The sequence below is a fragment of the Pinus tabuliformis genome, chromosome 1_2 (genome assembly GCF_031772625.1).
Source record: "Pinus tabuliformis cultivar Carrire ecotype Pingquan chromosome 1_2, CPIR1, whole genome shotgun sequence".
NCBI classification, from domain to species: Eukaryota; Viridiplantae; Streptophyta; class Pinopsida; order Pinales; family Pinaceae; genus Pinus; species Pinus tabuliformis.
In genome coordinates, this window is record NC_142298.1 from 193,095,353 (window position 1) to 193,108,037 (window position 12,685).

Genomic DNA, 12,685 nt, shown 5'->3' on the forward strand with positions numbered 1-12,685 from the left:
TGTAAATTGAGATATTATGCATATATATATATATATATAATTTATTTATTTATTTAAAATTTATAAGTTTTATATAATTTATTTATTTATTTAAAATTTATAAATTTTATATAAATATTAAATAAATAATTTGATATAATATAGTTTAATTAATATTTTAAAAGTTCGATTCAAGTTTTTGTGATCCATAATTTATTAATGAAAATTTTCCGGAAAAAATCACGTTGAGAATATTTGGTCGATGCTATTTGAACCAGCGAGTGTGGTTCATCTTCGAACGCATCGACTAAATATGATGAGTTTCAAAGATGAACCACACTGCCTGGTTCATCTTCAAACCCGTCCACCAAATACTCTCAATGTGATTTGTTCCGGAAAATTTTCATTAACATTTTAAAAGTTTTGAAATATATAAATTATTAGAAAATATAAATAATATATAGTTAAGTAATAAATATATTTTATAATTTTGAATTATGGATTAAATAATAGTACACATATAATTTTATTTTTAACTATGTCTAAAGGTGCTTTCCAACCTATTGTGTAAAAGATGTTATCATGTCTAGTTAAGCATGTAATGTCTTGTTAAATATTTTGACTAGGTCAAAATAAAATAAAAAATAATAAAATTTAAATTTAAAAAAATAAAATGAAAAACACAAATTCTCTAGCATTTTGACTTGGTCAAAATAAAACAAAAGATAATAAAAATTAAATTTAAATTAAAAAAAAATGAAAAACATAAAATTATCTAGCACAATGTGGTAGAGATGTTTAATATCATGTTTAATATTTTGATTTGGTCAAAATAAGATAAAAATAAAATAATATTTATAATTATAATTAATAATTAAACCAGCCTAGCTCCATCTTAATTCCGGATCTACCAAGCAGAGAGGGATCAAATCTCCTATGTAAACCACTTTTAGAGTGAAAAGAGATTTGATCCCTTTGGGCCCTTGGTAGATCCGGAGTTAAGATGGTTCTAGGCTAATAAGTACTTTTTATGTACAATTTTTTCTTGTAGTAATTATCTTAACTCAAATTAAAATAATGATAATAATTTATATAAAATTGTTATTAAATAAATTATTAGAAAATAATGATAATCAATGTAGATTCATTTTAAACCTTGATTTATCAAGCATATTTCTTAATGTATAACTTTTTTATCATTTAATTATATTCAATGAATAAAAAAATTGCAAATTTAGTTTTGTTTATTTTTTTTAAATATTGTCATATACATATTTAGATATGTAGTTATTTATTTATTTATTTTTCAATGTAATAGGACAACATCTCCACCACACTAGGCTATAGAGAACATTCCAATTTCCTACTCTTGGCTCAATAATTTATTCTATTTTATTCTTTTTATTTTTAGTTTTTTTAATGGGAATAGTCTTTAAGTGCGAATTTTTGGAGTTTCCAAAGGATTTCTGTGCAGAATCCGACAAAAAATTTGTGGCCAAATCTTGATTTGTATTGTTTATATTAGTTTTTTGACTGCATATTAGATTCAACACCCTCCAAAAGCCCTAGGGCACTTCGATTGTGAAAAGTTCACCTGTCAAACTTGTGAGTTCAATGAATCCCTGTCGGATTCTAGACAAATTTTAGATCAGAAAATAAATCCGAAAACTTTCCAAAAATTCACACTTAAAAACTACTCCTTTTTAATATAATATGAAAACTTTTCCCCTCATACTAGGTTGTAGATCATTGAGAGCGCCTCTCTATTCTCAATGCAATAATTTTAAACAATTTAAAATGTCTATCTTTTTCAAAGGAGTTGACATTTGAAAAGACCTTTGCTTCGCGCGCGCAACAACCCCTGGTGCGATCCAAGTACTCCCTCCATCACCATGGCCCCGAGAGGGGGCCCTGAGGCCCCTCCTCCTTCGCCTCCTCCACCAGAGATCCTTGTGTTCAGGAAGCTGATTGGCGATAGTAGTAAATGCCCAGCAAGGGAAACTTAGCGCAAGTTTGTAAAGAAACTTGACAGCATCCCCACAGTTACCCTGCCCGTTGAAGATTCTTGCAGATCTGCTTTGAACTTAGCTGAAAGAGGGCTCATCGGTCAATTTACAGGGCTATGGCCTTCCCCCAAGGCTGTTGAGGCGTGGGTATAGAGGAACTAGAAACCACTAGTAAAGGAAGGAATCGGAAGCTTCCTGGTTGGTAAGGACTTTTTTGTCTTTGTTTTTGATTCAGTAGAAGACAGAAATCTCATCTTTAGGAATGGACCGTATTTCATGGGACCTCAGGGTCTGTATCTAAACTCGTGGTCACCAGATTTCGATCCAACACAAGATGTGTCGTCGGCAGTTCCAGTGTGGGTGCGCCTCCCTCATCTTCCACTGCACTGCTGGAACCCGAAGTCACTAGAAACGATTGGTAACACCCTGGGAAAATACATAGACAGAGCAGAGAGAAGGGATCAGCATTCATGTGCAAGAATATGTGTCGAATTCAACTTGGAAATAAGGTTGCCTGAAGCCATAAAGTTAACAATAGCAGACTGGTCTTATATCTAAGAGTTAGACTACGAGCAGCTACCATTCAAATGAAGAAATAGCCATGAATATGGGCATTTCGCAAGATACTGCAAAAAAAAAAGGAGGAAGATCTAGAGAAGTCGAAAGTAGAAAAATGGATCCAACTGTAGAAAGCAGTCCAAGCCAAGGTGACTAACAAGAATAAAGGAAAAGAGATACCTATGGAGTCTGGAACTCCCTTAACAGGAACGGTTCAAACAGAAGGAAGAGGAGAACAGCCAAAGACAACAACGAAAGACAACAGCCTCAATAAACCCATTCAAAACCCTTAACACTTCAATCGAAATTCCAAAAACAGAGATAGAGGAGATTGAATTCCAAGTTGCTTCACTCGAAGCTTAAAAGAATAACATAGAAGTAACCGAACTTGACTCCCCAGCAGGAACCTCCTCCTCACCTACATATGCAGAAATGACAAGGAAAAAACCCTCGGAAACCTCTAGGTCATCGGAAGACGAGATATTCAAGAGACCCTCTAAAAGAGTTGGAAGGAAATATCATAAGGAAGCCAGGGAAGAAGAGGCGGAGAGGCAAAAAATGTAAGGCAGCAAATCCACCATTGAAATTTCTATCAGGAGAAACACTAGAACAAGGCCCTCTAAGGGGGGATCAACTCACTCCAATCTTGTTAAATAATGAAACTAGTCTCTTGGAATTGCAGAGGCTTGGGGAACCCTTCGAATGTTGAAGCAGTCAAATATCTTCGGAAAATAGAAACTCCCGAGATCCTCATGCTCCAAGAGACTAAGATTGAAGGGGAAACCCTTCTTGAGATCAACAAATTAAAATGGGGAAAAAATGAAGGAAATGCCATTAGTGCAAGAGGTTCCTCTGGTGGCCTAGCAACATTGTGGTCGGAGGACAAGTATCAACTAGAAAGCTCCTTTGACACCCAACACTGGATATTCACCGAACTTCGGCACCTCTCTAATAAGCTCTCCATCTCTCTCTTCAACCTTTATGTTCCAGTCCACCTTAGAGAGAAGAAAGAATGCTGGCATACCTTGTCTCATTTCTTAGACATTTACTCCCCTCAAAATATAATAGTGGTTGGAAATCTCAACCTCATCATTGATCCAAAAGAAAAGAGAGGTGGCAATAGTGGCAGGGACCAAATGCTTCCATTAGTAGAGGAGCTAATACTTCATTGGGACCTTCTTGACTTCAAACCGAAGAAAGGTCTTTACACCTGGACAAACAATAGAGCTAGGGCAGAACACATCTCTGCTCGCCTAGATCGTTTCCTAGCATAGAGCTCTTTGTTGCTAGGAAAAAGACTGATCTCCTCGAAAATTCTCCCAAAGTTGGCCTCAGATCACAAATCTATTCTCTTACAGCTAGAAGAGGAAGAAAATTTGGGCCCTATCCCCTTTAGCTTCAAACCGCTTTGGTCAGGGAAAGAAGGGTTCATGGAAATTGTTCTGGAGGCATGGTCCATACCCGTGACAAGATCTCCTAGCTTTCTGTGGGAGCATAAACTAAAAATAACCAAGAGAGCTTTGAAAAATGGATTAAAGAGCCCTCAGATTCTCCAACCAACAACAGAAAGGAGACAGTTCAGTTTTTATCAGATCTGTAAATGGATTTGGAAGTAAGGAGATCTCTACTTTAGATTTAGAAAAAGAACAAGCTGCCCAAATCAAATCATTTTGCGCTTTCCACCATGAAGAAGAGACTTGGAGGCTTAAGTCTCGTAGCCTGTGGCTTAAAGTTGGAGACCGAAATACCTCTTTCTTCCATAGGCAATATAGAGCCCGGCTATCTCAAAATCATATCTCTGAAATCACTTGCTCAGATGGGACTGTGCACAAAGGTCAAGAATAGCTAAAAAAGGCAGCATAAGATCATTTCTAGAAACTGTATAAAGAGGATGGGAATGGGAGTGAAGAATTCATCTCGAAATTTCTCTCCACATTCCATCTTTGGTAAGCAATGAGGACAACACTAGTTTTACGAAACCTTTCTCCGAGGAAGAAATATGTAAAGTAATATGGTCCATGGAACCAGAAAAGGCACCAGGACCTGACGGCTTCTCAATTCATTTTTATAGAATCTGCTGGGAAATAATAAAAACTGATCTTCTGAGGATGATTAAATATTTTCATCAAAAAGCCAAAGTGGGAGGTAGTACTAACTCTACCTTCCTTGCATTAATACCAAAAGAAGTGAATCCGGGCACTTTTGATAGATTTAGGCCAATCTCGCTCTGCAATGCATCATGCGAAATAATGACAAAATTTCTAGCAAACAGAATCAAGCCATTGCTTGGGAAACTCATTTCTCCCACCCAAGGAGGCTTTGTCAAAGGGAGACACATACTAGACAATGTAATACAGGTGCAAGAAGTCATACACTCCAGTTACCTTCGGCAGGAGCAAGGTATGCTCATAAAGCTCGACATGGCAAACACATTCGACTAGGTAAATCTTTCTTTCTTGTACAAAGTCCTCCTTTCCTTTGGTTTCAGCTCTAACTTTGTCAATTTGATTAAAGCTTGTACTGAAAATCCATGGATAACACCTTTAGTTAATGGCAGGCCAACAAACTATTTTCAAGCCTCGAGGGGAATAAGGCAAGGCTGCCCCCTCTCCCCTTTCTTGTACATACTGATGGCAGACTCGTTAAGTAGAAAACTGACAGCTGAAAAGAAAGTAGGGACAGCTCCAGGAGTCAGGTTGACGAAAGGGCTAGAGCCTCTCAACCATGCATTATTCGCAAATGATTCTCTTCTTCTGGGCAGAACCTCCATCAAGGTAGCCAAAGTTTACAATGGAATTCTTCAAAAATTTTGCAGCGTATCAGGAGCTCTTATAAATAAAAGGAAAAGTGAAATATATGGGTGGAATGTGGATCAACAAGCAATTCAGAGAATAACCCTCTCCTTAGGCTTTTTGGGATTCGCTTCTTGGGATAAAATCAAATATCTCGGGTTACCAATAACCCTGGGCCCTAACAAATTATCGTTGTGGAAAGAGGTAATAAGCAAAATTAAGTCCAAGATTACAGCTTGGGGAGGTCAATGGCTCACCAATGCTGGCAAACTCATCCTTATAAAATCTGTTTTGTCCTCCCTGCCTATTTATCAGGCTTCCTTTCTTCTGGCTCCAAAGAAGATCATGGAACAGATCTCCAGACTTATCAAGGATTTTCTGTGGAGAGGAGGAAGAGGAAACCAAAGAAAATTCCACCTCATGAATTGGGATACAGTTAAACGCCCCATATCTGAAGGAGGCCTGCAAATAAGAGACCCAGGCCTTGCCAATCTGGATCTTGGAGGTAAAATACTTTGGACCCTCTTCTCAAATAGCAAACACCCTGTCAGTCAGGTCATAAAGAAAAAATATCTAAAAGGCTCATCACTAAGGAACATTCAAATAGATAACAACATCAAAGGGACGTCGGTATGGCATCTCTGTCGCTATGGGATAGAGTTCTTCCAAAAGCACTTGTATTGCATTCCTGGCAATGGAAAAAACATGATGTTGTGGCAAGATAGCATAATGGGACAATCGCCTTTGAGAAAAAATGAAGCAATCAAAGAAATCAGGAACTGGCTCATTCAACAAGGATTTCTCACCTTGGCAGATATCTCGATATGGGACGACTCCGAAAAATGGCAAAATTGGGAAATCCCATGAGTTCTAGATCAAATGTGCAGTCAAAAGACCCTCCTAGAAGAAGGGTTAACGGGACTAGCACCAGTTCACATGTGTTTGACGAACAAATGGGGATGGGGAAAGACTAGAATCTACAACGCAAGGCATGGATTTGGCTCTCTTCAACCACAACAAGCTTCGAGCCATACTGCATTTGTGTGGAAACAAGTCTAGGACCCTCTCAGTCTCCCCAAAATAAATTTCTTCACCTGGGTATTAATGCATGGGAAAGTGTTAACTGGCAACAATCTGAGTAAAAGAGGTATTCACGAGCCACATCGGTGTTCTCTCTGCTGCAAAGCCCAGGAAACCATGGAGTATGTGTTTGTGGATTGCTCTTTTGCTCAAGAAGTTAAGGACTACATCCTTCAAGGCCTCAATGTCTCTGCCCCATCGCAAGTCAAAGTAGCTAACCGTTTTAGCACCTGGAGAATGCATTATCCTCACATGACCCAAAGAAAGACAACATGGAACAAAATCTGGAAAGCAGTACCTAAATACGTCTGCTGGAAAATATGGCTTGCCAGAAACGACCAGATCTTCAACAACATTCTGAACTCCCCTTTGAAGGTGGTAGCAAAAGCAAAAGCATTACTCCTCGAGACTGTGGCCAATCATCCCCTTAAAAACGATAACATGCATCTCCCGGAAGAAAAAAATGGATGGGAACTTATATATTTCGAGACAGGATAAACAACACCACTTGCCCTAGTAAAACTCTTCAATGGAGACTACGAGAAGCAGACTTAGATTTTCAAGCTTGGTGGAGGAAACAGGGTAAAACAACAATCTTCTTTTATGGTGCCTCCCAAGGCAATCCAGGGACAACAAGAGTAGGCAGAGTGATCTACTCCCCGGAGGGTATTCGTGAAGATAGCTTTCGCTGGGGACTTGGACAGAGAACCAACAACTAGGCAAAAATCCTTGGGCTGCTAAAAGCCTATCAGATAGCACGTGAAAAAGGCATTAAGGAAATACAAGTCTTCGGAGAATCATAAATTTTGATAAAGATATTAAATTCGGAGGACCACTTCAGCAATCTGGCGCTCAACAAGACACTTCAAAGGCTGAGATACGTGCTCCAAGACTTCTCTCCTATCTCCTTTTCCATATTCTGCGTGGCTCAAATAAGGAAGCAGATGCAAAAGCAAACCTAGTATGCCTCCTGCCACAAGGAGCCTTAAGCAAGAATGATGAAGAACCTACATGGAACCTGATCCCGTAATCTAGAGTAAATCTACACCTATATAAGGAAAATGAGAGCTACAACTAAAAGGAATTTTGAATATTGTAATGATGGTTGTTTTGGTTTCAGCCCAACCGGTTTTAAATAATTAATATAATCGTTATAGTTTAAAAAAAATGTCTGTATTTTTTAAGCTAAATATTATTAGTAATAATATGTCATATAATAAAATTAAAATTAATTGAATTGTACCCAAGCTGCGTATGAACCTCCTCCCTAGGCATCATCCCTCCATTGTTGCACCCAACTATGGCACCCCTCCTCTTGATAGCAATCTTTTTTCTCGTGGATGCCCTTGGCTCCTTCTGCTTTTGTGGCCCCTACTGGGCCTACACCTCCCTTTGGTGTGCCTCCCCATGCTTCATTGGCACATAATCGTACGTCTTCCTACTATTTTCTAGCATTAGATCGAGTCTCAGTGTCTCCTGGAATTATTTCTATCAAGAATGTTGTGCTTCATCAATCTTCTATATGTTCTTCCTATATTTTGGTTCGTGAAGCTCCTTCCATTTTCATTCCCTTTAGCTTAAAGGTTGATGAAGAAGCATATTTACTCAAATCTAGTAGTTTCATTTATTGTTTCTTTGGGTTTTGGCCATGGCTTGCAAATCTTCATGCTTAGATCATGAAAATTAGCTCCCTGTGATTAGGTAAGATGTTTCTATCCACCTTTGTGCGAAGGGCCTTTTTCGTTGTTGAGATTGTCAGTGTTGAAGACAAGGATCATATCTTTAACTCAATTAAGTGGTTTTGGGGTAATGTTGGCCCATGGCTAAAGCCTTGGTCTCCCTATTTCAATCAATTAACAAAAGTTCTAACCTCTACTCATGCTTTGGTGTGGCTTCCAAATTTGATGTTGCATCTATTATATTTTCCCTCTCTCCAAACCACTGGATCAACTTTAGAAAAGTTTCATTTTGTCTCTTATGAAACTGAACTAAAAAGTATTACTATTTATGGTAGAATTTGTGTAGAAATGGATTTCAGTCTTGGGTTCCCATTTAAATTCTTTTAACTAGTAAATAATTTTCCTAGATTCAAATATTAGATTACAAGCATGTCTCATTATGGAATAGGGATTATTTTGATACAGGTTGTATAGTTGCTCGTTATCAAAATGGGTGAAATAATTGTAAAAAGATGCAGCGAAAATCAATCTGGTGGGTAGGTTCCTTTGAGGATCATTAACTAGTTCTGCAAGATAAATCTCCTCCATCTCCTCCTCCACCTTTAGTGACTCCATTTTCTTTAGAAAGTCACTGAGATTAGGTTTCTCAGAGTCCATTAAAATAAAATATGGTCCCACATGACTTAGGTAAAGAATCCCATGGTAAGTTAGGCCCTTGGGCAATGAAAAGTTGGATCTATTAAGTTGATGAAGTCAACTATAACAAATAAGAAGAATCCTTAGGAAAATATACTTCGGGTCTAAATTATCCAGCTAGTACTCCACCTACTTCATAAGAACTCTAGACAAAAGTAGGAGAGATGAAGAAGAAATGTCCAATAGAATCCCACCCAATGGTCATAAGAAATCATATATGAAAACCAACTTAATCATGTATTTGTTTTATCTATTGTTATGTAAATGATTGGGGATAATATATTCATGTCAAAAATGTTAGGCGATACCTCTTTCAAGTATTTGGAAAACTAATTCAATTACATTCTTTTTGGGCCTATTGATAATATCTAAATCATACCTTCCTACCTTAGAATTTTGGCAAGATTTTGTAACCTCGCTACATTTCATAAATTTTGCTCAATGGAATCCTCCAATTATTGTTAATAATAATATGTCATATAATAAAGTACATATAATACTACATGTGACTTGTCCCCTCAGAAATCATGATCACGTCAATGCAAAAAGACCATCGTTTTTTCTTCACAAAATTGTTGATAGTTTTTCAAATTATCTGTAAGCCTGTAGTTGTACTTAAATATCATATTGGTATCAAAAAAAGAGCATATAACATGTGTTTGAAGAGGTTGTGATTGCTCCTCTCTCTAGACAAAGATAAATAAAAGGGGTTTAACATTATGGCTCATGTTCCTAATTCTGCTAATAATATTTGTCCATTTGAACATCAATTTCATAATCTAGCAAAATAAGATTTGAAAGAGCGCCTTTAGAAGTCAAGACTTGGTCTATATCTCTGTTTGAGTTGTTTTAGGTCTTTGAATAACAATTGAATATGATATCAATGGTCTTAATGTTAAAAAATTCTCTATAGAAGGCATCAAACTTATGGTCCAACACATTTAGATTTTACATAATGGCTTGCTACTAACTACCTTTCTCCTTCACCATCTAGGGGATGAAGGCCTTATTTAGCCAATATATCTCAATAATTTTGGAAATCTTACTATCTCTTGTTTCAGAATAACCAAATTCAAGGACTCATTCCTTGGATATTTTCCAACTTTTCTACTTGATGGCCTAATCCATGTTAGCCACCTTAGCTTTCATTTATGTAGGGAATTGGTAGTGTAAATCTAAAAACACTCTCATGGCATCCATCTGGGCTTAATGATGCATTGGTGTGTTTGCAGGGAAGTTGATAACTTGATAGAATATGAAGTGCTTCTATTGAGTCCATGTTTGTTGCACATAGGGGCTAAACCCTTTACCCACAATCCTCACAAGTTGAAGCTCACAATTGATAGAAGGTATAAAGAGACAACTAAAAGGTGGAGGAACCAATGAATGTAATACTTACAGATAATGAATAGGGGCATGCTTATAGGAAATCATTTTCAAGTTAAAAGTGAGCATGTGAACCTTCAAAAGGGTTTTGGAATTCCACTGTAGGTTGAGAAATGGGTTATCTTCTAGACATTAAAAGGAAGTTGTGAGAAAAGCTAGAGGAGTTGAGCCTGATAATGACATAAAATGATTAATTCAGCTTAGAGATACACTAAATCATTGACCACGAAAAGCTTGGTTCTCAAGAGCCAAGGGTAGTTAGGTACAAAAGAAGCCATAGATAATATTGGTGAGATTTGATTAGGTAAAGGAATAGACGGTAGGCTAGATGCCTTAGGTAGGAAAATGGAGACTATTAGGTACTCCACCTAGCTCTTATTCCACAATGATTTTTGACTTCCAAATTCTTCAATAACATAGATCGAGTTTTAGAGCAACAAAACAAGGATACTTAGAAACATAATGTTGTAAAGGAGAAACATAAATACTAACCAACACAATTGTAATTGAAGCATAGGCATCGAGCATGGGATCAAATCCAACACCCACAAAGTTGCATGAGTCTCCTTCCACTACCACAAACTCCACATCTTTGGATAAGAAGTTATCTTTAAAAGACTTGAACCTTGATTTTTGCATGGTGAGCACATACCCGTCATCCTACTCAAGTCATTCTTGAAATTGTCATTGAATGGCTAAATCTTACAATGAAACCTTTCATTGTTCTTATTCCTTGACGTCTTTTCATAATGCTAACACATGTAGGCATATATCAACTAAAATCCTATAAGCATATGGGAAATTTGTTGGTCCTAGTGTCTAACACCCTATTTGGATGAATCTAAAATGTGTCTTTATTTATCTTAAAAAAATAATTAATCATTTAGTTGTGGGGTTATATAAAATAAAAATATTTTGAACTTAATACTTTTTCTCAAAAAACAAACTGTAAAACTAGTAACAACATGTTATGAAATCATGAAAAGAAAGAAAAATGAAATGCCAAGAATCCACAATAATTAGTAAATTCTAACCCCAAAAATTAACCTTATCATGAAGAGAGAGACATAAAAAATAAAAACCACTAACCCTTAGCACGCCGACAAAAATACCTAGATTATAGTTATTACAAAACTTTCTCAACCTTAGGGTTCACATACTAGGGACTACTAAATAATGACATACACATTGAAGATATAGTTAAGGCAGTCATATCCCAACCATGGTGAAATCATACTCTATTTGTAGTCAACAACATTAATAAAGAAAAAAAAATCAAAAAGATAATTTTGAAAATACAAAAAGTAGGAAAAATAAATTAAATGATATAATACTCTTATACCAAACTAAATACATAAAGTTTAATAATAATATTTTTAAGGTCACAATGAGGTGAAACACCAAAGTGGCATATGAGAACACCTTATTTGTGAAACAAGGGACATTATTCAAATGATTTAATGTTTATATGGACAAAAAAATTTCCATATTGTATGTTAATTTTCAAGAGAATAAAGTATAGAAATTACAATAATTAGAGTTGATGGTATTACGAGGGATTTTAAATTATGGACTTGGTTCACTCAATTGAGTTTGGACCCATGTGCTTTGCACCAATGGTTCGTTACATTATTAACTTTTGTTCTTAGCAATTGTTTTATGTCCACATCATTTTCTTAATCATCTTTGTTGTATTTCTTATTAGATCATTTTGAAACATTGACTACTAGTTTTTGAGAATGCAAATTTGATTTGTAAATATGTTCTGTGTGAAAGAAATTGATGTGGTGCTCAATTTCTATTTTCCTATATATCTGCATAATCAATTAACTTTTCCCTCAATGATTTTTTTTTTTTTTTCAATCAACTTCGTTGTATTTCTTATTAGATCCTTTTGAAACAATGACTACTAGTTTTTGAGAATGCAAATTTGATTTGTAAATATGTTCTCTAGGGTGAAAGAAAATGATGCTCAATTTCTATTTTCCTATATATCTGCATAATCAATTAAATTTTTCTTGCATGATTTTTTTTTTCAAATTATATCTAATTTGTATTTCACCACACGACACAACCTATGTACATTAATATTTCTATATTAATAACTTAACCAACTATATCAAGTACTTTACAAAAAAAAATGTAAAAAAAGAATATTCAAATCATCTCATTTTTCTCACCTAAATATTTTCTTAAATCTAATTAAAATTATATTGAAAATCAACTAAGATAAAAAAAAAATACTCAAATTATCCACTTTCTTCACTTAAATCTACTTAAAACTATATTAAAAATCAAAACTGAAAATCAAAACATTTTTCCTTAAATTTAATTACGCCGTAAGGCGTTCCCTCTGAGAGGAACTCCCCTCTGTGCCGCGGTGTCTCGTTATGGGCCCTTAGATCGATTGTTAGACGATGGAATAAACTCCAACCATTAGATCATCGGCCTTTTTAGAAACCAAGCGTCAGCGAAGAGAGGCCAAGCGTCTGTGGATGGATGAGAGAGG